Source organism: Cololabis saira, chromosome 4 (genome assembly GCF_033807715.1).
Source record: "Cololabis saira isolate AMF1-May2022 chromosome 4, fColSai1.1, whole genome shotgun sequence".
Taxonomy (NCBI): Eukaryota; Metazoa; Chordata; class Actinopteri; order Beloniformes; family Belonidae; genus Cololabis; species Cololabis saira.
This window is the reverse complement of record NC_084590.1, coordinates 10,054,289-10,078,677: the sequence shown is the minus strand read 5'-3', so window position 1 is coordinate 10,078,677 and position 24,389 is coordinate 10,054,289. Positions and strand designations below refer to the sequence as shown.

General features: G+C 42.5%; 18 non-coding genes across 18 annotated transcripts; all 18 read right to left on the bottom strand.

The window, feature by feature from the left end:
• Nucleotides 1–1,731: 1,731 nt before the first annotated feature.
• trnap-agg (transfer RNA proline (anticodon AGG)) lies at nucleotides 1,732–1,803 on the bottom strand. The gene has a single exon. It is a non-coding gene; the product is annotated as a tRNA-Pro (tRNA).
• An 851-nt stretch (nucleotides 1,804–2,654) lies between these two features.
• trnap-agg (transfer RNA proline (anticodon AGG)) lies at nucleotides 2,655–2,726 on the bottom strand. Its single transcript has one exon. It is a non-coding gene; the product is annotated as a tRNA-Pro (tRNA).
• A 1,765-nt stretch (nucleotides 2,727–4,491) lies between these two features.
• trnap-agg (transfer RNA proline (anticodon AGG)) lies at nucleotides 4,492–4,563 on the bottom strand. Its single transcript has one exon. It is a non-coding gene; the product is annotated as a tRNA-Pro (tRNA).
• A 1,762-nt stretch (nucleotides 4,564–6,325) lies between these two features.
• Nucleotides 6,326–6,397, bottom strand: trnap-agg (transfer RNA proline (anticodon AGG)). The gene has a single exon. It is a non-coding gene; the product is annotated as a tRNA-Pro (tRNA).
• Nucleotides 6,398–8,162: 1,765 nt separating this feature from the next.
• On the bottom strand, nucleotides 8,163–8,234 carry trnap-agg (transfer RNA proline (anticodon AGG)). The gene has a single exon. It is a non-coding gene; the product is annotated as a tRNA-Pro (tRNA).
• An 846-nt stretch (nucleotides 8,235–9,080) lies between these two features.
• trnap-agg (transfer RNA proline (anticodon AGG)) lies at nucleotides 9,081–9,152 on the bottom strand. The gene has a single exon. It is a non-coding gene; the product is annotated as a tRNA-Pro (tRNA).
• Nucleotides 9,153–10,905: 1,753 nt separating this feature from the next.
• Nucleotides 10,906–10,977, bottom strand: trnap-agg (transfer RNA proline (anticodon AGG)). The gene has a single exon. It is a non-coding gene; the product is annotated as a tRNA-Pro (tRNA).
• A 1,759-nt stretch (nucleotides 10,978–12,736) lies between these two features.
• Nucleotides 12,737–12,808, bottom strand: trnap-agg (transfer RNA proline (anticodon AGG)). The gene has a single exon. It is a non-coding gene; the product is annotated as a tRNA-Pro (tRNA).
• An 847-nt stretch (nucleotides 12,809–13,655) lies between these two features.
• On the bottom strand, nucleotides 13,656–13,727 carry trnap-agg (transfer RNA proline (anticodon AGG)). The gene has a single exon. It is a non-coding gene; the product is annotated as a tRNA-Pro (tRNA).
• An 852-nt stretch (nucleotides 13,728–14,579) lies between these two features.
• Nucleotides 14,580–14,651, bottom strand: trnap-agg (transfer RNA proline (anticodon AGG)). The gene has a single exon. It is a non-coding gene; the product is annotated as a tRNA-Pro (tRNA).
• Nucleotides 14,652–15,502: 851 nt separating this feature from the next.
• Nucleotides 15,503–15,574, bottom strand: trnap-agg (transfer RNA proline (anticodon AGG)). Its single transcript has one exon. It is a non-coding gene; the product is annotated as a tRNA-Pro (tRNA).
• Nucleotides 15,575–16,425: 851 nt separating this feature from the next.
• Nucleotides 16,426–16,497, bottom strand: trnap-agg (transfer RNA proline (anticodon AGG)). The gene has a single exon. It is a non-coding gene; the product is annotated as a tRNA-Pro (tRNA).
• A 1,765-nt stretch (nucleotides 16,498–18,262) lies between these two features.
• trnap-agg (transfer RNA proline (anticodon AGG)) lies at nucleotides 18,263–18,334 on the bottom strand. Its single transcript has one exon. It is a non-coding gene; the product is annotated as a tRNA-Pro (tRNA).
• An 844-nt stretch (nucleotides 18,335–19,178) lies between these two features.
• trnap-agg (transfer RNA proline (anticodon AGG)) lies at nucleotides 19,179–19,250 on the bottom strand. Its single transcript has one exon. It is a non-coding gene; the product is annotated as a tRNA-Pro (tRNA).
• An 846-nt stretch (nucleotides 19,251–20,096) lies between these two features.
• trnap-agg (transfer RNA proline (anticodon AGG)) lies at nucleotides 20,097–20,168 on the bottom strand. Its single transcript has one exon. It is a non-coding gene; the product is annotated as a tRNA-Pro (tRNA).
• An 848-nt stretch (nucleotides 20,169–21,016) lies between these two features.
• trnap-agg (transfer RNA proline (anticodon AGG)) lies at nucleotides 21,017–21,088 on the bottom strand. The gene has a single exon. It is a non-coding gene; the product is annotated as a tRNA-Pro (tRNA).
• A 1,764-nt stretch (nucleotides 21,089–22,852) lies between these two features.
• trnap-agg (transfer RNA proline (anticodon AGG)) lies at nucleotides 22,853–22,924 on the bottom strand. The gene has a single exon. It is a non-coding gene; the product is annotated as a tRNA-Pro (tRNA).
• Nucleotides 22,925–23,770: 846 nt separating this feature from the next.
• Nucleotides 23,771–23,842, bottom strand: trnap-agg (transfer RNA proline (anticodon AGG)). The gene has a single exon. It is a non-coding gene; the product is annotated as a tRNA-Pro (tRNA).
• Between the last annotated feature and the right edge of the window lie 547 nt (nucleotides 23,843–24,389).

The following is a 24,389-nucleotide window of genomic DNA, read 5'->3' as shown; positions in this document are numbered from 1 at the left end:
TCTAAATTAAAAACCAAAGACCCATGTCACATCATCATCAACATTTAGAAACTCAAGTAGGGCTGTTGACATGTGAGTGTGACTGTGAGACTGTGTTAGATTGGGACGATCTCCATGGAAAAAACATCAATTCGATGACTGACTGCATTACCGAGTAGACTAATTTCTGCGACAAAGTTGAGAAAATCAGACAGTCAGTCAGTGTTTCAATGGTAGACACAGGATATATTCCACCTCTGTGTCCAATGAGAGAAATCTGGACACAATTCTCTCTAATTACTCATAGGAACCTGGCTGACATCATACACCACCTGAATTCCACCACTTGCTGCCTTGATACTCTGGCAACAGGGTTTTTTAAGAGTGTTGCACATTGTATGGCCTCAGGGCTTTCAGACATTTTCAATAAGTCTCAGCTTTCAGGTATTGTTCCTCGGTGCCAGTCTAGAGAGGTCACTTATGAACACCTATAGGCCCGTATAAAACCTCCCCTTTCTTAGTAAAATCATAGAAAAAGCTGTTTTTCAACATGTGTACAAACTCCTAACATTAAATAACTGTTTTGATGTTCTCCAGTCAAGTTTCCACATCCCAGCACTGAGACAGTTCTAGATAAATCCGTCATGACATCCGCTCCAATACGGATAGTGGCAACATTTCAATCGTGGTCTCACAGTGCTGCATTTGACATGGTTGACCATAATACCTTGATAGACCGGTTGAAGAACTGGGTGGGACTTTCTGGCACAGCACTTGCCTGGTTGAATTCCCATGAGTTTTGCTTATTGGAGGGGAAAACTACAATTTACTGGGGCTCGTCCGGGAATTGAACCCGGGACCTCTCGCACCCTAAGCGAGAATCATACTACTAGACCAATGAGCCAGAAAACCCATAACTGGCAACACATGAGATGTTTTTCTAAATTAAAAACCAAAGACCCATGTCACATCATCAACATTTAGAAACTCAAGTAGGGCTGTTGACATGTGAGTGTGACTGTGAGACTGTGTTAGATTGGGACGATCTCCATGGAAAAAACATCAATTCGATGACTGACTGCATTACCGAGTAGACTAATTTCTGCGACAAAGTTGAGAAAATCAGACAGTCAGTCAGTGTTTCAATGGTAGACACAGGATATATTCCACCTCTGTGTCCAATGAGAGAAATCTGGACACAATTCTCTCTAATTACTCATAGGAACCTGGCTGACATCATACACCACCTGAATTCCACCACTTGCTGCCTTGATACTCTGGCAACAGGGTTTTTTACTGTAAGAGTGTTGCACATTGTATGGCCTCAGGGCTTTCAGACATTTTCAATAAGTCTCAGCTTTCAGGTATTGTTCCTCGGTGCCAGTCTAGAGAGGTCACTTATGAACACCTATAGGCCCGTATAAAACCTCCCCTTTCATAGTAAAATCATAGAAAAAGCTGTTTTTCAACATGTGTACAAACTCCTAACATTAAATAACTGTTTTGATGTTCTCCAGTCAAGTTTCCACATCCTAGCACTGAGACAGTTCTAGATAAATCCGTCATGACATCCGCTCCAATACGGATAGTGGCAACATTTCAATCGTGGTCTCACAGTGCTGCATTTGACATGGTTGACCATAATACCTTGATAGACCGGTTGAATAACTGGGTGGGACTTTCTGGCACAGCACTTGCCTGGTTGAATTCCCATGAGTTTTGCTTATTGGAGGGGAAAACTACAATTTACTGGGGCTCGTCCGGGAATTGAACCCGGGACCTCTCGCACCCTAAGCGAGAATCATACTACTAGACCAACGAGCCAGAAAACCCATAACTGGCAACACATAAAATGTTTTTCTAAATTAAAAACCAAAGACCCATGTCACATCATCATCAACATTTAGAAACTCAAGTAGGGCTGTTGACATGTGAGTGTGACTGTGAGACTGTGTTAGATTGGGACGATCTCCATGGAAAAAACATCAATTCGATGACTGACTGCATTACCGAGTAGACTAATTTCTGCGACAAAGTTGAGAAAATCAGACAGTCAGTCAGTGTTTCAATGGTAGACACAGGATATATTCCACCTCTGTGTCCAATGAGAGAAATCTGGACACAATTCTCTCTAATTACTCATAGGAACCTGGCTGACATCATACACCACCTGAATTCCACCACTTGCTGCCTTGATACTCTGGCAACAGGGTTTTTTACTGTAAGAGTGTTGCACATTGTATGGCCTCAGGGCTTTCAGACATTTTCAATAAGTCTCAGCTTTCAGGTATTGTTCCTCGGTGCCAGTCTAGAGAGGTCACTTATGAACACCTATAGGCCCGTATAAAACCTCCCCTTTCATAGTAAAATCATAGAAAAAGCTGTTTTTCAACATGTGTACAAACTCCTAACATTAAATAACTGTTTTGATGTTCTCCAGTCAAGTTTCCACATCCTAGCACTGAGACAGTTCTAGATAAATCCGTCATGACATCCGCTCCAATACGGATAGTGGCAACATTTCAATCGTGGTCTCACAGTGCTGCATTTGACATGGTTGACCATAATACCTTGATAGACCGGTTGAATAACTGGGTGGGACTTTCTGGCACAGCACTTGCCTGGTTGAATTCCCATGAGTTTTGCTTATTGGAGGGGAAAACTACAATTTACTGGGGCTCGTCCGGGAATTGAACCCGGGACCTCTCGCACCCTAAGCGAGAATCATACTACTAGACCAACGAGCCAGAAAACCCATAACTGGCAACACATAAAATGTTTTTCTAAATTAAAAACCAAAGACCCATGTCACATCATCATCAACATTTAGAAACTCAAGTAGGGCTGTTGACATGTGAGTGTGACTGTGAGACTGTGTTAGATTGGGACGATCTCCATGGAAAAAACATCAATTCGATGACTGACTGCATTACCGAGTAGACTAATTTCTGCGACAAAGTTGAGAAAATCAGACAGTCAGTCAGTGTTTCAATGGTAGACACAGGATATATTCCACCTCTGTGTCCAATGAGAGAAATCTGGACACAATTCTCTCTAATTACTCATAGGAACCTGGCTGACATCATACACCACCTGAATTCCACCACTTGCTGCCTTGATACTCTGGCAACAGGGTTTTTTAAGAGTGTTGCACATTGTATGGCCTCAGGGCTTTCAGACATTTTCAATAAGTCTCAGCTTTCAGGTATTGTTCCTCGGTGCCAGTCTAGAGAGGTCACTTATGAACACCTATAGGCCCGTATAAAACCTCCCCTTTCTTAGTAAAATCATAGAAAAAGCTGTTTTTCAACATGTGTACAAACTCCTAACATTAAATAACTGTTTTGATGTTCTCCAGTCAAGTTTCCACATCCCAGCACTGAGACAGTTCTACATAAATCCGTCATGACATCCGCTCCAATACGGATAGTGGCAACATTTCAATCGTGGTCTCAAAGTGCTGCATTTGACATGGTTGACCATAATACCTTGATAGACCGGTTGAAGAACTGGGTGGGACTTTCTGGCACAGCACTTGCCTGGTTGAATTCCCATGAGTTTTGCTTATTGGAGGGGAAAACTACAATTTACTGGGGCTCGTCCGGGAATTGAACCCGGGACCTCTCGCACCCTAAGTGAGAATCATACTACTAGACCAACAAGCCAGAAAACCCGTAACTGGCAACACATAAAAGGTTTTTCTAAATTAAAAACCAAAGACCCATGTCACATCATCATCAACATTTAGAAACTCAAGTAGGGCTGTTGACATGTGAGTGTGACTGTGAGACTGTGTTTGATTGGGACGATCTCCATGGAATAAACATCAATTCGATGACTGACTGCATTACCGAGTAGACTAATTTCTGCGACAAAGTTGAGAAAATCAGACAGTCAGTCAGTGTTTCAATGGTAGACACAGGATATATTCCACCTCTGTGTCCAATGAGAGAAATCTGGACACAATTCTCTCTAATTACTCATAGGAACCTGGCTGACATCATACACCACCTGAATTCCACCACTTGCTGCCTTGATACTCTGGCAACAGGGTTTTTTAAGAGTGTTGCACATTGTATGGCCTCAGGGCTTTCAGACATTTTCAATAAGTCTCAGCTTTCAGGTATTGTTCCTCGGTGCCAGTCTAGAGAGGTCACTTATGAACACCTATAGGCCCGTATAAAACCTCCCCTTTCTTAGTAAAATCATAGAAAAAGCTGTTTTTCAACATGTGTACAAACTCCTAACATTAAATAACTGTTTTGATGTTCTCCAGTCAAGTTTCCACATCCTAGCACTGAGACAGTTCTAGATGAAGTCCGTCATGACATCCGCTCCAATACGGATAGTGGCAACATTTCAATCGTGGTCTCACAGTCCTGCATTTGACATGGTTGACCATAATACCTTGATAGACCGGTTGAAGAACTGGGTGGGACTTTCTGGCACAGCACTTGCCTGGTTGAATTCCTATGAGTTTTGCTTATTGGAGGGGAAAACTACAATTTACTGGGGCTCGTCCGGGAATTGAACCCGGGACCTCTCGCACCCTAAGCGAGAATCATACTACTAGACCAACGAGCCAGAAAACCCATAACTGGCAACACATAAAATGTTTTTCTAAATTAAAAACCAAAGACCCATGTCACATCATCATCAACATTTAGAAACTCAAGTAGGGCTGTTGACATGTGAGTGTGACTGTGAGACTGTGTTAGATTGGGACGATCTCCATGGAAAAAACATCAATTCGATGACTGACTGCATTACCGAGTAGACTAATTTCTGCGACAAAGTTGAGAAAATCAGACAGTCAGTCAGTGTTTCAATGGTAGACACAGGATATATTCCACCTCTGTGTCCAATGAGAGAAATCTGGACACAATTCTCTCTAATTACTCATAGGAACCTGGCTGACATCATACACCACCTGAATTCCACCACTTGCTGCCTTGATACTCTGGCAACAGTGTTTTTTAAGAGTGTTGCACATTGTATGGCCTCAGGGCTTTCAGACATTTTCAATAAGTCTCAGCTTTCAGGTATTGTTCCTCGGTGCCAGTCTAGAGAGGTCACTTATGAACACCTATAGGCCCGTATAAAACCTCCCCTTTCTTAGTAAAATCATAGAAAAAGCTGTTTTTCAACATGTGTACAAACTCCTAACATTAAATAACTGTTTTGATGTTCTCCAGTCAAGTTTCCACATCCCAGCACTGAGACAGTTCTAGATAAATCCGTCATGACATCCGCTCCAATACGGATAGTGGCAACATTTCAATCGTGGTCTCACAGTGCTGCATTTGACATGGTTGACCATAATACCTTGATAGACCGGTTGAAGAACTGGGTGGGACTTTCTGGCACAGCACTTGCCTGGTTGAATTCCCATGAGTTTTGCTTATTGGAGGGGAAAACTACAATTTACTGGGGCTCGTCCGGGAATTGAACCCGGGACCTCTCGCACCCTAAGCGAGAATCATACTACTAGACCAATGAGCCAGAAAACCCATAACTGGCAACACATGAGATGTTTTTCTAAATTAAAAACCAAAGACCCATGTCACATCATCAACATTTAGAAACTCAAGTAGGGCTGTTGACATGTGAGTGTGACTGTGAGACTGTGTTAGATTGGGACGATCTCCATGGAAAAAACATCAATTCGATGACTGACTGCATTACCGAGTAGACTAATTTCTGCGACAAAGTTGAGAAAATCAGACAGTCAGTCAGTGTTTCAATGGTAGACACAGGATATATTCCACCTCTGTGTCCAATGAGAGAAATCTGGACACAATTCTCTCTAATTACTCATAGGAACCTGGCTGACATCATACACCACCTGAATTCCACCACTTGCTGCCTTGATACTCTGGCAACAGGGTTTTTTAAGAGTGTTGCACATTGTATGGCCTCAGGGCTTTCAGACATTTTCAATAAGTCCCAGCTTTCAGGTATTGTTCCTCGGTGCCAGTCTAGAGAGGTCACTTATGAACACCTATAAGCCCGTATAAAACCTCCCCTTTCTTAGTAAAATCATAGAAAAAGCTGTTTTTCAACATGTGTACAAACTCCTAACATTAAATAACTGTTTTGATTTTCTCCAGTCAAGTTTCCACATCCTAGCACTGAGACAGTTCTAGATGAAGTCCGTCATGACATCCGCTACAATACGGATAGTGGCAACATTTCAATCGTGGTCTCACAGTGCTGTATTTGACATGGTTGACCATAATACCTTGATAGACCGGTTGAAGAACTGGGTGGGACTTTCTGGCACAGCACTTGCCTGGTTGAATTCCCATGAGTTTTGCTTATTGGAGGGGAAAACTACAATTTACTGGGGCTCGTCCGGGAATTGAACCCGGGACCTCTCGCACCCTAAGCGAGAATCATACTACTAGACCAACGAGCCAGAAAACCCATAACTGGCAACACATAAAATGTTTTTCTAAATTAAAAACCAAAGACCCATGTCACATCATCATCAACATTTAGAAACTCAAGTAGGGCTGTTGACATGTGAGTGTGACTGTGAGACTGTGTTAGATTGGGACGATCTCCATGGAAAAAACATCAATTCGATGACTGACTGCATTACCGAGTAGACTAATTTCTGCAACAAAGTTGAGAAAATCAGACAGTCAGTCAGTGTTTCAATGGTAGACACAGGATATATTCCACCTCTGTGTCCAATGAGAGAAATCTGGACACAATTCTCTCTAATTACTCATAGGAACCTGGCTGACATCATACACCACCTGAATTCCACCACTTGCTGCCTTGATACTCTGGCAACAGGGTTTTTTAAGAGTGTTGCACATTGTATGGCCTCAGGGCTTTCAGACATTTTCAATAAGTCTCAGCTTTCAGGTATTGTTCCTCGGTGCCAGTCTAGAGAGGTCACTTATGAACACCTATAGGCCCGTATAAAACCTCCCCTTTCTTAGTAAAATCATAGAAAAAGCTGTTTTTCAACATGTGTACAAACTCCTAACATTAAATAACTGTTTTGATGTTCTCCAGTCAAGTTTCCACATCCTAGCACTGAGACAGTTCTAGATGAAGTCCGTCATGACATCCGCTCCAATACGGATAGTGGCAACATTTCAATCGTGGTCTCACAGTCCTGCATTTGACATGGTTGACCATAATACCTTGATAGACCAGTTGAAGAACTGGGTGGGACTTTCTGGCACAGCACTTGCCTGGTTGAATTCCTATGAGTTTTGCTTATTGGAGGGGAAAACTACAATTTACTGGGGCTCGTCCGGGAATTGAACCCGGGACCTCTCGCACCCTAAGCGAGAATCATACTACTAGACCAACGACCCAGAAAACCCATAACTGGCAACACATAAAATGTTTTTCTAAATTAAAAACCAAAGACCCATGTCACATCATCATCAACATTTAGAAACTCAAGTAGGGCTGTTGACATGTGAGTGTGACTGTGAGACTGTGTTAGATTGGGACGATCTCCATGGAAAAAACATCAATTCGATGACTGACTGCATTACCGAGTAGACTAATTTCTGCGACAAAGTTGAGAAAATCAGACAGTCAGTCAGTGTTTCAATGGTAGACACAGGATATATTCCACCTCTGTGTCCAATGAGAGAAATCTGGACACAATTCTCTCTAATTACTCATAGGAACCTGGCTGACATCATACACCACCTGAATTCCACCACTTGCTGCCTTGATACTCTGGCAACAGGGTTTTTTAAGAGTGTTGCACATTGTATGGCCTCAGGGCTTTCAGACATTTTCAATAAGTCTCAGCTTTCAGGTATTGTTCCTCGGTGCCAGTCTAGAGAGGTCACTTATGAACACCTATAGGCCCGTATAAAACCTCCCCTTTCATAGTAAAATCATAGAAAAAGCTGTTTTTCAACATGTGTACAAACTCCTAACATTAAATAACTGTTTTGATGTTCTCCAGTCAAGTTTCCACATCCTAGCACTGAGACAGTTCTAGATAAATCCGTCATGACATCCGCTCCAATACGGATAGTGGCAACATTTCAATCGTGGTCTCACAGTGCTGCATTTGACATGGTTGACCATAATACCTTGATAGACCGGTTGAAGAACTGGGTGGGACTTTCTGGCACAGCACTTGCCTGGTTGAATTCCCATGAGTTTTGCTTATTGGAGGGGAAAACTACAATTTACTGGGGCTCGTCCGGGAATTGAACCCGGGACCTCTCGCACCCTAAGCGAGAATCATACTACTAGACCAACGAGCCAGAAAACCCATAACTGGCAACACATAAAATGTTTTTCTAAATTAAAAACCAAAGACCCATGTCACATCATCATCAACATTTAGAAACTCAAGTAGGGCTGTTGACATGTGAGTGTGACTGTGAGACTGTGTTAGATTGGGACGATCTCCATGGAAAAAACATCAATTCGATGACTGACTGCATTACCGAGTAGACTAATTTCTGCGACAAAGTTGAGAAAATCAGACAGTCAGTCAGTGTTTCAATGGTAGACACAGGATATATTCCACCTCTGTGTCCAATGAGAGAAATCTGGACACAATTCTCTCTAATTACTCATAGGAACCTGGCTGACATCATACACCACCTGAATTCCACCACTTGCTGCCTTGATACTCTGGCAACAGGGTTTTTTAAGAGTGTTGCACATTGTATGGCCTCAGGGCTTTCAGACATTTTCAATAAGTCTCAGCTTTCAGGTATTGTTCCTCGGTGCCAGTCTAGAGAGGTCACTTATGAACACCTATAGGCCTGTATAAAACCTCCCCTTTCTTAGTAAAATCATAGAAAAAGCTGTTTTTCAACATGTGTACAAACTCCTAACATTAAATAACTGTTTTGATGTTCTCCAGTCAAGTTTCCACATCCCAACACTGAGACAGTTCTAGATAAATCCGTCATGACATCCGCTCCAATACGGATAGTGGCAACATTTCAATCGTGGTCTCACAGTGCTGCATTTGACATGGTTGACCATAATACCTTGATAGACCGGTTGAAGAACTGGGTGGGACTTTCTGGCACAGCACTTGCCTGGTTGAATTCCTATGAGTTTTGCTTATTGGAGGGGAAAACTACAATTTACTGGGGCTCGTCCGGGAATTGAACCCGGGACCTCTCGCACCCTAAGCGAGAATCATACTACTAGACCAACGAGCCAGAAAACCCATAACTGGCAACACATAAAATGTTTTTCTAAATTAAAAACCAAAGACCCATGTCACATCATCATCAACATTTAGAAACTCAAGTAGGGCTGTTGACATGTGAGTGTGACTGTGTTAGATTGGGACGATCTCCATGGAAAAAACATCAATTTGATGACTGACTGCATTACCGAGTAGACTAATTTCTGCGACAAAGTTGAGAAAATCAGACAGTCAGTCAGTGTTTCAATGGTAGACACAGGATATATTCCACCTCTGTGTCCAATGAGAGAAATCTGGACACAATTCTCTCTAATTACTCATAGGAACCTGGCTGACATCATACACCACCTGAATTCCACCACTTGCTGCCTTGATACTCTGGCAACAGGGTTTTTTAAGAGTGTTGCACATTGTATGGCCTCAGGGCTTTCAGACATTTTCAATAAGTCTCAGCTTTCAGGTATTGTTCCTCGGTGCCAGTCTAGAGAGGTCACTTATGAACACCTATAGGCCCGTATAAAACCTCCCCTTTCTTAGTAAAATCATAGAAAAAGCTGTTTTTCAACATGTGTACAAACTCCTAACATTAAATAACTGTTTTGATGTTCTCCAGTCAAGTTTCCACATCCCAGCACTGAGACAGTTCTAGATAAATCCGTCATGACATCCGCTCCAATACGGATAGTGGCAACATTTCAATCGTGGTCTCACAGTGCTGCATTTGACATGGTTGACCATAATACCTTGATAGACCGGTTGAAGAACTGGGTGGGACTTTCTGGCACAGCACTTGCCTGGTTGAATTCCCATGAGTTTTGCTTATTGGAGGGGAAAACTACAATTTACTGGGGCTCGTCCGGGAATTGAACCCGGGACCTCTCGCACCCTAAGCGAGAATCATACTACTAGACCAATGAGCCAGAAAACCCATAACTGGCAACACATGAGATGTTTTTCTAAATTAAAAACCAAAGACCCATGTCACATCATCAACATTTAGAAACTCAAGTAGGGCTGTTGACATGTGAGTGTGACTGTGAGACTGTGTTAGATTGGGACGATCTCCATGGAAAAAACATCAATTCGATGACTGACTGCATTACCGAGTAGACTAATTTCTGCGACAAAGTTGAGAAAATCAGACAGTCAGTCAGTGTTTCAATGGTAGACACAGGATATATTCCACCTCTGTGTCCAATGAGAGAAATCTGGACACAATTCTCTCTAATTACTCATAGGAACCTGGCTGACATCATACACCACCTGAATTCCACCACTTGCTGCCTTGATACTCTGGCAACAGGGTTTTTTAAGAGTGTTGCACATTGTATGGCCTCAGGGCTTTCAGACATTTTCAATAAGTCTCAGCTTTCAGGTATTGTTCCTCGGTGCCAGTCTAGAGAGGTCACTTATGAACACCTATAGGCCCGTATAAAACCTCCCCTTTCATAGTAAAATCATAGAAAAAGCTGTTTTTCAACATGTGTACAAACTCCTAACATTAAATAACTGTTTTGATGTTCTCCAGTCAAGTTTCCACATCCTAGCACTGAGACAGTTCTAGATAAATCCGTCATGACATCCGCTCCAATACGGATAGTGGCAACATTTCAATCGTGGTCTCACAGTGCTGCATTTGACATGGTTGACCATAATACCTTGATAGACCGGTTGAAGAACTGGGTGGGACTTTCTGGCACAGCACTTGCCTGGTTGAATTCCCATGAGTTTTGCTTATTGGAGGGGAAAACTACAATTTACTGGGGCTCGTCCGGGAATTGAACCCGGGACCTCTCGCACCCTAAGCGAGAATCATACTACTAGACCAACGAGCCAGAAAACCCGTAACTGGCAACACATAAAATGTTTTTCTAAATTAAAAACCAAAGACCCATGTCACATCATCAACATTTAGAAACTCAAGTAGGGCTGTTGACATGTGAGTGTGACTGTGAGACTGTGTTAGATTGGGACGATCTCCATGGAAAAAACATCAATTCGATGACTGACTGCATTACCGAGTAGACTAATTTCTGCGACAAAGTTGAGAAAATCAGACAGTCAGTCAGTGTTTCAATGGTAGACACAGGATATATTCCACCTCTGTGTCCAATGAGAGAAATCTGGACACAATTCTCTCTAATTACTCATAGGAACCTGGCTGACATCATACACCACCTGAATTCCACCACTTGCTGCCTTGATACTCTGGCAACAGGGTTTTTTAAGAGTGTTGCACATTGTATGGCCTCAGGGCTTTCAGACATTTTCAATAAGTCTCAGCTTTCAGGTATTGTTCCTCGGTGCCAGTCTAGAGAGGTCACTTATGAACACCTATAGGCCCGTATAAAACCTCCCCTTTCATAGTAAAATCATAGAAAAAGCTGTTTTTCAACATGTGTACAAACTCCTAACATTAAATAACTGTTTTGATGTTCTCCAGTCAAGTTTCCACATCCTAGCACTGAGACAGTTCTAGATAAATCCGTCATGACATCCGCTCCAATACGGATAGTGGCAACATTTCAATCGTGGTCTCACAGTGCTGCATTTGACATGGTTGACCATAATACCTTGATAGACCGGTTGAAGAACTGGGTGGGACTTTCTGGCACAGCACTTGCCTGGTTGAATTCCCATGAGTTTTGCTTATTGGAGGGGAAAACTACAATTTACTGGGGCTCGTCCGGGAATTGAACCCGGGACCTCTCGCACCCTAAGCGAGAATCATACTACTAGACCAATGAGCCAGAAAACCCATAACTGGCAACACATGAGATGTTTTTCTAAATTAAAAACCAAAGACCCATGTCACATCATCAACATTTAGAAACTCAAGTAGGGCTGTTGACATGTGAGTGTGACTGTGAGACTGTGTTAGATTGGGACGATCTCCAGGGAAAAAACATCAATTCGATGACTGACTGCATTACCGAGTAGACTAATTTCTGCGACAAAGTTGAGAAAATCAGACAGTCAGTCAGTGTTTCAATGGTAGACACAGGATATATTCCACCTCTGTGTCCAATGAGAGAAATCTGGACACAATTCTGTCTAATTACTCATAGGAACCCGGCTGACATCATACACCACCTGAATTCCACCACTTGCTGCCTTGATACTCTGACAACAGGGTTTTTTAAGAGTGTTGCACATTGTATGGCCTCAGGGCTTTCAGACATTTTCAATAAGTCCCAGCTTTCAGGTATTGTTCCTCGGTGCCAGTCTAGAGAGGTCACTTATGAACACCTATAAGCCCGTATAAAACCTCCCCTTTCTTAGTAAAATCATAGAAAAAGCTGTTTTTCAACATGTGTACAAACTCCTAACATTAAATAACTGTTTTGATTTTCTCCAGTCAAGTTTCCACATCCTAGCACTGAGACAGTTCTAGATGAAGTCCGTCATGACATCCGCTCCAATACGGATAGTGGCAACATTTCAATCGTGGTCTCACAGTGCTGTATTTGACATGGTTGACCATAATACCTTGATAGACCGGTTGAAGAACTGGGTGGGACTTTCTGGCACAGCACTTGCCTGGTTGAATTCCCATGAGTTTTGCTTATTGGAGGGGAAAACTACAATTTACTGGGGCTCGTCCGGGAATTGAACCCGGGACCTCTCGCACCCTAAGCGAGAATCATACTACTAGACCAACGAGCCAGAAAACCCATAACTGGCAACACATAAAATGTTTTTCTAAATTAAAAACCAAAGACCCATGTCACATCATCATCAACATTTAGAAACTCAAGTAGGGCTGTTGACATGTGAGTGTGACTGTGAGACTGTGTTAGATTGGGACGATCTCCATGGAAAAAACATCAATTCGATGACTGACTGCATTACCGAGTAGACTAATTTCTGCAACAAAGTTGAGAAAATCAGACAGTCAGTCAGTGTTTCAATGGTAGACACAGGATATATTCCACCTCTGTGTCCAATGAGAGAAATCTGGACACAATTCTCTCTAATTACTCATAGGAACCTGGCTGACATCATACACCACCTGAATTCCACCACTTGCTGCCTTGATACTCTGGCAACAGGGTTTTTTAAGAGTGTTGCACATTGTATGGCCTCAGGGCTTTCAGACATTTTCAATAAGTCTCAGCTTTCAGGTATTGTTCCTCGGTGCCAGTCTAGAGAGGTCACTTATGAACACCTATAGGCCCGTATAAAACCTCCCCTTTCTTAGTAAAATCATAGAAAAAGCTGTTTTTCAACATGTGTACAAACTCCTAACATTAAATAACTGTTTTGATGTTCTCCAGTCAAGTTTCCACATCCTAGCACTGAGACAGTTCTAGATGAAGTCCGTCATGACATCCGCTCCAATACGGATAGTGGCAACATTTCAATCGTGGTCTCACAGTCCTGCATTTGACATGGTTGACCATAATACCTTGATAGACCAGTTGAAGCACTGGGTGGGACTTTCTGGCACAGCACTTGCCTGGTTGAATTCCTATGAGTTTTGCTTATTGGAGGGGAAAACTACAATTTACTGGGGCTCGTCCGGGAATTGAACCCGGGACCTCTCGCACCCTAAGCGAGAATCATACTACTAGACCAACGAGCCAGAAAACCCATAACTGGCAACACATAAAATGTTTTTCTAAATTAAAAACCAAAGACCCATGTCACATCATCATCAACATTTAGAAACTCAAGTAGGGCTGTTGACATGTGAGTGTGACTGTGAGACTGTGTTAGATTGGGACGATCTCCATGGAAAAAACATCAATTCGATGACTGACTGCATTACCGAGTAGACTAATTTCTGCGACAAAGTTGAGAAAATCAGACAGTCAGTCAGTGTTTCAATGGTAGACACAGGATATATTCCACCTCTGTGTCCAATGAGAGAAATCTGGACACAATTCTCTCTAATTACTCATAGGAACCTGGCTGACATCATACACCACCTGAATTCCACCACTTGCTGCCTTGATACTCTGGCAACAGGGTTTTTTACTGTAAGAGTGTTGCACATTGTATGGCCTCAGGGCTTTCAGACATTTTCAATAAGTCTCAGCTTTCAGGTATTGTTCCTCGGTGCCAGTCTAGAGAGGTCACTTATGAACACCTATAGGCCCGTATAAAACCTCCCCTTTCATAGTAAAATCATAGAAAAAGCTGTTTTTCAACATGTGTACAAACTCCTAACATTAAATAACTGTTTTGATGTTCTCCAGTCAAGTTTCCACATCCTAGCACTGAGACAGTTCTAGATGAAGTCCGTCATGACATCCGCTCCAATACGGATAGTGGCAACATTTCAATCGTGGTCTCACAGTCCTGCATTTGACATGGTTGACCATAATACCTTGATAGACCAGTTGAAGAACTGGGTGGGACTTTCTGGCACAGCACTTGCCTGGTTGAATTCCTATGAGTTTTGCTTATTGGAGGGGAAAACTACAATTTACTGGGGCTCGTCCGGGAATTGAACCCGGGACCTCTCGCACCCTAAGCGAGAATCATACTACTAGACCAACGAGCCAGAAAACCCATAACTGGCAACACATAAAATGTTTTTCTAAATTAAAAACCAAAGACCCATGTCACATCATCATCAACATTTAGAAACTCAAGTAGGGCTGTTGACATGTGAGTGTGACTGTGAGACTGTGTTAGATTGGGACGATCTCCATGGAAAAAACATCAATTCGATGACTGACTGCATTACCGAGTAGACTAATTTCTGCGACAAAGTTGAGAAAATCAGACAGTCAGTCAGTGTTTCAATGGTAGACACAGGATATATTCCACCTCTGTGTCCAATGAGAGAAATCTGGACACAATTCTCTCTAATTACTCATAGGAACCTGGCTGACATCATACACCACCTGAATTCCACCACTTGCTGTCTTGATACTCTGGCAACAGGGTTTTTTACTGTAAGAGTGTTGCACATTGTATGGCCTCAGGGCTTTCAGACATTTTCAATAAGTCTCAGCTTTCAGGTATTGTTCCTCGGTGCCAGTCTAGAGAGGTCACTTATGAACACCTATAGGCCCGTATAAAACCTCCCCTTTCATAGTAAAATCATAGAAAAAGCTGTTTTTCAACATGTGTACAAACTCCTAACATTAAATAACTGTTTTGATGTTCTCCAGTCAAGTTTCCACATCCTAGCACTGAGACAGTTCTAGATAAATCCGTCATGACATCCGCTCCAATACGGATAGTGGCAACATTTCAATCGTGGTCTCACAGTGCTGCATTTGACATGGTTGACCATAATACCTTGATAGACCGGTTGAATAACTGGGTGGGACTTTCTGGCACAGCACTTGCCTGGTTGAATTCCCATGAGTTTTGCTTATTGGAGGGGAAAACTACAATTTACTGGGGCTCGTCCGGGAATTGAACCCGGGACCTCTCGCACCCTAAGCGAGAATCATACTACTAGACCAACGAGCCAGAAAACCCATAACTGGCAACACATAAAATGTTTTTCTAAATTAAAAACCAAAGACCCATGTCACATCATCATCAACATTTAGAAACTCAAGTAGGGCTGTTGACATGTGAGTGTGACTGTGAGACTGTGTTAGATTGGGACGATCTCCATGGAAAAAACATCAATTCGATGACTGACTGCATTACCGAGTAGACTAATTTCTGCGACAAAGTTGAGAAAATCAGACAGTCAGTCAGTGTTTCAATGGTAGACACAGGATATATTCCACCTCTGTGTCCAATGAGAGAAATCTGGACACAATTCTCTCTAATTACTCATAGGAACCTGGCTGACATCATACACCACCTGAATTCCACCACTTGCTGCCTTGATACTCTGGCAACAGGGTTTTTTACTGTAAGAGTGTTGCACATTGTATGGCCTCAGGGCTTTCAGACATTTTCAATAAGTCTCAGCTTTCAGGTATTGTTCCTCGGTGCCAGTCTAGAGAGGTCACTTATGAACACCTATAGGCCCGTATAAAACCTCCCCTTTCATAGTAAAATCATAGAAAAAGCTGTTTTTCAACATGTGTACAAACTCCTAACATTAAATAACTGTTTTGATGTTCTCCAGTCAAGTTTCCACATCCTAGCACTGAGACAGTTCTAGATAAATCCGTCATGACATCCGCTCCAATACGGATAGTGGCAACATTTCAATCGTGGTCTCACAGTGCTGCATTTGACATGGTTGACCATAATACCTTGATAGACCGGTTGAATAACTGGGTGGGACTTTCTGGCACAGCACTTGCCTGGTTGAATTCCCATGAGTTTTGCTTATTGGAGGGGAAAACTACAATTTACTGGGGCTCGTCCGGGAATTGAACCCGGGACCTCTCGCACCCTAAGCGAGAATCATACTACTAGACCAACGAGCCAGAAAACCCATAACTGGCAACACATAAAATGTTTTTCTAAATTAAAAACCAAAGACCCATGTCACATCATCATCAACATTTAGAAACTCAAGTAGGGCTGTTGACATGTGAGTGTGACTGTGAGACTGTGTTAGATTGGGACGATCTCCATGGAAAAAACATCAATTCGATGACTGACTGCATTACCGAGTAGACTAATTTCTGCGACAAAGTTGAGAAAATCAGACAGTCAGTCAGTGTTTCAATGGTAGACACAGGATATATTCCACCTCTGTGTCCAATGAGAGAAATCTGGACACAATTCTCTCTAATTACTCATAGGAACCTGGCTGACATCATACACCACCTGAATTCCACCACTTGCTGCCTTGATACTCTGGCAACAGGGTTTTTTAAGAGTGTTGCACATTGTATGGCCTCAGGGCTTTCAGACATTTTCAATAAGTCTCAGCTTTCAGGTATTGTTCCTCGGTGCCAGTCTAGAGAGGTCACTTATGAACACCTATAGGCCCGTATAAAACCTCCCCTTTCTTAGTAAAATCATAGAAAAAGCTGTTTTTCAACATGTGTACAAACTCCTAACATTAAATAACTGTTTTGATGTTCTCCAGTCAAGTTTCCACATCCCAGCACTGAGACAGTTCTACATAAATCCGTCATGACATCCGCTCCAATACGGATAGTGGCAACATTTCAATCGTGGTCTCAAAGTGCTGCATTTGACATGGTTGACCATAATACCTTGATAGACCGGTTGAAGAACTGGGTGGGACTTTCTGGCACAGCACTTGCCTGGTTGAATTCCCATGAGTTTTGCTTATTGGAGGGGAAAACTACAATTTACTGGGGCTCGTCCGGGAATTGAACCCGGGACCTCTCGCACCCTAAGTGAGAATCATACTACTAGACCAACAAGCCAGAAAACCCGTAACTGGCAACACATAAAAGGTTTTTCTAAATTAAAAACCAAAGACCCATGTCACATCATCATCAACATTTAGAAACTCAAGTAGGGCTGTTGACATGTGAGTGTGACTGTGAGACTGTGTTTGATTGGGACGATCTCCATGGAATAAACATCAATTCGATGACTGACTGCATTACCGAGTAGACTAATTTCTGCGACAAAGTTGAGAAAATCAGACAGTCAGTCAGTGTTTCAATGGTAGACACAGGATATATTCCACCTCTGTGTCCAATGAGAGAAATCTGGACACAATTCTCTCTAATTACTCATAGGAACCTGGCTGACATCATACACCACCTGAATTCCACCACTTGCTGCCTTGATACTCTGGCAACAGGGTTTTTTAAGAGTGTTGCACATTGTATGGCCTCAGGGCTTTCAGACATTTTCAATAAGTCTCAGCTTTCAGGTATTGTTCCTCGGTGCCAGTCTAGAGAGGTCACTTATGAACACCTATAGGCCCGTATAAAACCTCCCCTTTCTTAGTAAAATCATAGAAAAAGCTGTTTTTCAACATGTGTACAAACTCCTAACATTAAATAACTGTTTTGATGTTCTCCAGTCAAGTTTCCACATCCTAGCACTGAGACAGTTCTAGATGAAGTCCGTCATGACATCCGCTCCAATACGGATAGTGGCAACATTTCAATCGTGGTCTCACAGTCCTGCATTTGACATGGTTGACCATAATACCTTGATAGACCGGTTGAAGAACTGGGTGGGACTTTCTGGCACAGCACTTGCCTGGTTGAATTCCCATGAGTTTTGCTTATTGGAGGGGAAAACTACAATTTACTGGGGCTCGTCCGGGAATTGAACCCGGGACCTCTCGCACCCTAAGCGAGAATCATACTACTAGACCAACGAGCCAGAAAACCCATAACTGGCAACACATGAAATGTTTTTCTAAATTAAAAACCAAAGACCCATGTCACATCATCAACATTTAGAAACTCAAGTAGGGCTGTTGACATGTGAGTGTGACTGTGAGACTGTGTTAGATTGGGACGATCTCCAGGGAAACAACATCAATTCGATGACTGACTGCATTACCGAGTAGACTAATTTCTGCGACAAAGTTGAGAAAATCAGACAGTCAGTCAGTGTTTCAATGGTAGACACAGGATATATTCCACCTCTGTGTCCAATGAGAGAAATCTGGACACAATTCTCTCTAATTACTCATAGGAACCCGGCTGACATCATACACCACCTGAATTCCACCACTTGATGCCTTGATACTCTGGCAACAGGGTTTTTTAAGAGTGTTGCACATTGTATGGCCTCAGGGCTTTCAGACATTTTCAATAAGTCCGGGCTTTCAGGTATTGTTCCTCGGTGCCAGTCTAGAGAGGTCACTTATGAACACCTATAAGCCCGTATAAAACCTCCCCTTTCTTAGTAAAATCATAGAAAAAGCTGTTTTTCAACATGTGTACAAACTCCTAACATTAAATAACTGTTTTGATTTTCTCCAGTCAAGTTTCCACATCCTAGCACTGAGACAGTTCTAGATGAAGTCCGTCATGACATCCGCTCCAATACGGATAGTGGCAACATTTCAATCGTGGTCTCACAGTGCTGCATTTGACATGGTTGACCATAATACCTTGATAGACCGGTTGAAGAACTGGGTGGGACTTTCTGGCACAGCACTTGCCTGGTTGAATTCCCATGAGTTTTGCTTATTGGAGGGGAAAACTACAATTTACTGGGGCTCGTCCGGGAATTGAACCCGGGACCTCTCGCACCCTAAGCGAGAATCATACTACTAGACCAACGAGCCAGAAAACCCATAACTGGCAACACATAAAATGTTTTTCTAAATTAAAAACCAAAGACCCATGTCACATCATCATCAACATTTAGAAACTCAAGTAGGGCTGTTGACATGTGAGTGTGACTGTGAGACTGTGTTAGATTGGGACGATCTCCATGGAAAAAACATCAATTTGATGACTGACTGCATTACCGAGTAGACTAATTTCTGCAACAAAGTTGAGAAAATCAGACAGTCAGTCAGTGTTTCAATGGTAGACACAGGATATATTCCACCTCTGTGTCCAATGAGAGAAATCTGGACACAATTCTCTCTAATTACTCATAGGAACCTGGCTGACATCATACACCACCTGAATTCCACCACTTGCTGCCTTGATACTCTGGCAACAGGGTTTTTTAAGAGTGTTGCACATTGTATGGCCTCAGGGCTTTCAGACATTTTCAATAAGTCTCAGCTTTCAGGTATTGTTCCTCGGTGCCAGTCTAGAGAGGTCACTTATGAACACCTATAGGCCCGTATAAAACCTCCCCTTTCTTAGTAAAATCATAGAAAAAGCTGTTTTTCAACATGTGTACAAACTCCTAACATTAAATAACTGTTTTGATGTTCTCCAGTCAAGTTTCCACATCCCAGCACTGAGACAGTTCTACATAAATCCGTCATGACATCCGCTCCAATACGGATAGTGGCAACATTTCAATCGTGGTCTCACAGTGCTGCATTTGACATGGTTGACCATAATACCTTGATAGACCGGTTGAAGAACTGGGTGGGACTTTCTGGCACAGCACTTGCCTGGTTGAATTCCCATGAGTTTTGCTTATTGGAGGGGAAAACTACAATTTACTGGGGCTCGTCCGGGAATTGAACCCGGGACCTCTCGCACCCTAAGCGAGAATCATACTACTAGACCAACGAGCCAGAAAACCCGTAACTGGCAACACATAAAAGGTTTTTCTAAATTAAAAACCAAAGACCCATGTCACATCATCATCAACATTTAGAAACTCAAGTAGGGCTGTTGACATGTGAGTGTGACTGTGAGACTGTGTTAGATTGGGACGATCTCCAGGGAAAAAACATCAATTCGATGACTGACTGCATTACCGAGTAGACTAATTTCTGCGACAAAGTTGAGAAAATCAGACAGTCAGTCAGTGTTTCAATGGTAGACACAGGATATATTCCACCTCTGTGTCCAATGAGAGAAATCTGGACACAATTCTCTCTAATTACTCATAGGAACCCGGCTGACATCATACACCACCTGAATTCCACCACTTGATGCCTTGATACTCTGGCAACAGGGTTTTTTAAGAGTGTTGCACATTGTATGGCCTCAGGGCTTTCAGACATTTTCAATAAGTCCCAGCTTTCAGGTATTGTTCCTCGGTGCCAGTCTAGAGAGGTCACTTATGAACACCTATAAGCCCGTATAAAACCTCCCCTTTCTTAGTAAAATCATAGAAAAAGCTGTTTTTCAACATGTGTACAAACTCCTAACATTAAATAACTGTTTTGATTTTCTCCAGTCAAGTTTCCACATCCTAGCACTGAGACAGTTCTAGATGAAGTCCGTCATGACATCCGCTCCAATACGGATAGTGGCAACATTTCAATCGTGGTCTCACAAAGCTGCATTTGACATGGTTGACCATAATACCTTGATAGACCGGTTGAAGAACTGGGTGGGACTTTCTGGCACAGCACTTGCCTGGTTGAATTCCCATGAGTTTTGGCTTATTGGAGGGGAAAACTACAATTTACTGGGGCTCGTCCGGGAATTGAACCCAGGACCTCTCGCACCCTAAGCGAGAATCATACTACTAGACCAACGAGCCAGAAAACCCATAACTGGCAACACATAAAATGTTTTTCTAAATTAAAAACCAAAGACCCATGTCACATCATCATCAACATTTAGAAACTCAAGTAGGGCTGTTGACATGTGAGTGTGACTGTGAGACTGTGTTAGATTGGGACGATCTCCATGGAAAAAACATCAATTCGATGACTGACTGCATTACCGAGTAGACTAATTTCTGCAACAAAGTTGAGAAAATCAGACAGTCAGTCAGTGTTTCAATGGTAGACACAGGATATATTCCACCTCTGTGTCCAATGAGAGAAATCTGGACACAATTCTCTCTAATTACTCATAGGAACCTGGCTGACATCATACACCACCTGAATTCCACCACTTGCTGCCTTGATACTCTGGCAACAGGGTTTTTTAAGAGTGTTGCACATTGTATGGCCTCAGGGCTTTCAGACATTTTCAATAAGTCTCAGCTTTCAGGTATTGTTCCTCGGTGCCAGTCTAGAGAGGTCACTTATGAACACCTATAGGCCCGTATAAAACCTCCCCTTTCTCAGTAAAATCATAGAAAAAGCTGTTTTTCAACATGTGTACAAACTCCTAACATTAAATAACTGTTTTGATGTTCTCCAGTCAAGTTTCCACATCCCAGCACTGAGACAGTTCTAGATAAATCCGTCATGACATCCGCTCCAATACGGATAGTGGCAACATTTCAATCGTGGTCTCACAGTGCTGCATTTGACATGGTTGACCATAATACCTTGATAGACCGGTTGAAGAACTGGGTGGGACTTTCTGGCACAGCACTTGCCTGGTTGAATTCCCATGAGTTTTGCTTATTGGAGGGGAAAACTACAATTTACTGGGGCTCGTCCGTGAATTGAACCCGGGACCTCTCGCACCCTAAGCGAGAATCATACTACTAGACCAACGAGCCAGAAAATCCATAACTGGCAACACATAAAATGTTTTTCTAAATTAAAAACCAAAGACCCATGTCACATCATCATCAACATTTAGAAACTCAAGTAGGGCTGTTGACATGTGAGTGTGACTGTGAGACTGTGTTTGATTGGGACGATCTCCATGGAAAAAACATCTATTCGATGACTGACTGCATTACCGAGTAGACTAATTTCTGCAACAAAGTTGAGAAAATCAGACAGTCAGTCAGTGTTTCAATGGTAGACACAGGATATATTCCACCTCCGTGTCCAATGAGAGAAATCTGGACACAATTCTCTCTAATTACTCATAGGAACCTGGCTGACATCATACACCACCTGAATTCCACCACTTGCTGCCTTGATACTCTGGCAACAGGGTTTTTTAAGAGTGTTGCACATTGTATGGCCTCAGGGCGTTCAGACATTTTCAATAAGTCTCAGCTTTCAGGTATTGTTCCTCGGTGCCAGTCTAGAGAGGTCACTTATGAACACCTATAGGCCCGTATAAAACCTCCCCTTTCTCAGTAAAATCATAGAAAAAGCTGTTTTTCAACATGTGTACAAACTCCTAACATTAAATAACTGTTTTGATGTTCTCCAGTCAAGTTTCCACATCCCAGCACTGAGACAGTTCTAGATAAATCCGTCATGACATCCGCTCCAATACGGATAGTGGCAACATTTCAATCGTGGTCTCACAGTGCTGCATTTGACATGGTTGACCATAATACCTTGATAGACCGGTTGAAGAACTGGGTGGGACTTTCTGGCACAGCACTTGCCTGGTTGAATTCCCATGAGTTTTGCTTATTGGAGGGGAAAACTACAATTTACTGGGGCTCGTCCGGGAATTGAACCCTGGACCTCTCGCACCCTAAGCGAGAATCATACTACTAGACCAACGAGCCAGAAAATCCATAACTGGCAACACATAAAATGTTTTTCTAAATTAAAAACCAAAGACCCATGTCACATCATCATCAACATTTAGAAACTCAAGTAGGGCTGTTGACATGTGAGTGTGACTGTGAGACTGTGTTTGATTGGGACGATCTCCATGGAAAAAACATCAATTCGATGACTGACTGCATTACCGAGTAGACTAATTTCTGCGACAAAGTTGAGAAAATCAGACAGTCAGTCAGTGTTTCAATGGTAGACACAGGATATATTCCACCTCTGTGTCCAATGAGAGAAATCTGGACACAATTCTCTCTAATTACTCATAGGAACCTGGCTGACATCATATACCACCTGAATTCCACCACTTGCTGCCTTGATACTCTGGCAACAGGGTTTTTTAAGAGTGTTGCACATTGTATGGTCTCAGGGCTTTCAGACATTTTCAATAAGTCTCAGCTTTCAGGTATTGTTCCTCGGTGCCAGTCTAGAGAGGTCACTTATGAACACCTATAGGCCCGTATAAAACCTCCCCTTTCTTAGTAAAATCATAGAAAAAGCTGTTTTTCAACATGTGTACAAACTCCTAACATTAAATAACTGTTTTGATGTTCTCCAGTCAAGTTTCCACATCCCAGCACTGAGACAGTTCTAGATAAATCCGTCATGACATCCGCTCCAATACGGATAGTGGCAACATTTCAATCGTGGTCTCACAGTGCTGCATTTGACATGGTTGACCATAATACCTTGATAGACCGGTTGAAGAACTGGGTGGGACTTTCTGGCACAGCACTTGCCTGGTTGAATTCCCATGAGTTTTGCTTATTGGAGGGGAAAACTACAATTTACTGGGGCTCGTCCGGGAATTGAACCCGGGACCTCTCGCACCCTAAGCGAGAATCATACTACTAGACCAACGAGCCAGAAAACCCATAACTGGCAACACATGAGATGTTTTTCTAAATTAAAAACCAAAGACCCATGTCACATCATCAACATTTAGAAACTCAAGTAGGGCTGTTGACATGTGAGTGTGACTGTGAGACTGTGTTAGATTGGGACGATCTCCAGGGAAAAAACATCAATTCGATGACTGACTGCATTACCGAGTAGACTAATTTCTGCGACAAAGTTGAGAAAATCAGACAGTCAGTCAGTGTTTCAATGGTAGACACAGGATATATTCCACCTCTGTGTCCAATGAGAGAAATCTGGACACAATTCTCTCTAATTACTCATAGGAACCCGGCTGACATCATACACCACCTGAATTCCACCACTTGCTGCCTTGATACTCTGGCAACAGGGTTTTTTAAGAGTGTTGCACATTGTATGGCCTCAGGGCGTTCAGACATTTTCAATAAGTCTCAGCTTTCAGGTATTGTTCCTCGGTGCCAGTCTAGAGAGGTCACTTATGAACACCTATAGGCCCGTATAAAACCTCCCCTTTCTCAGTAAAATCATAGAAAA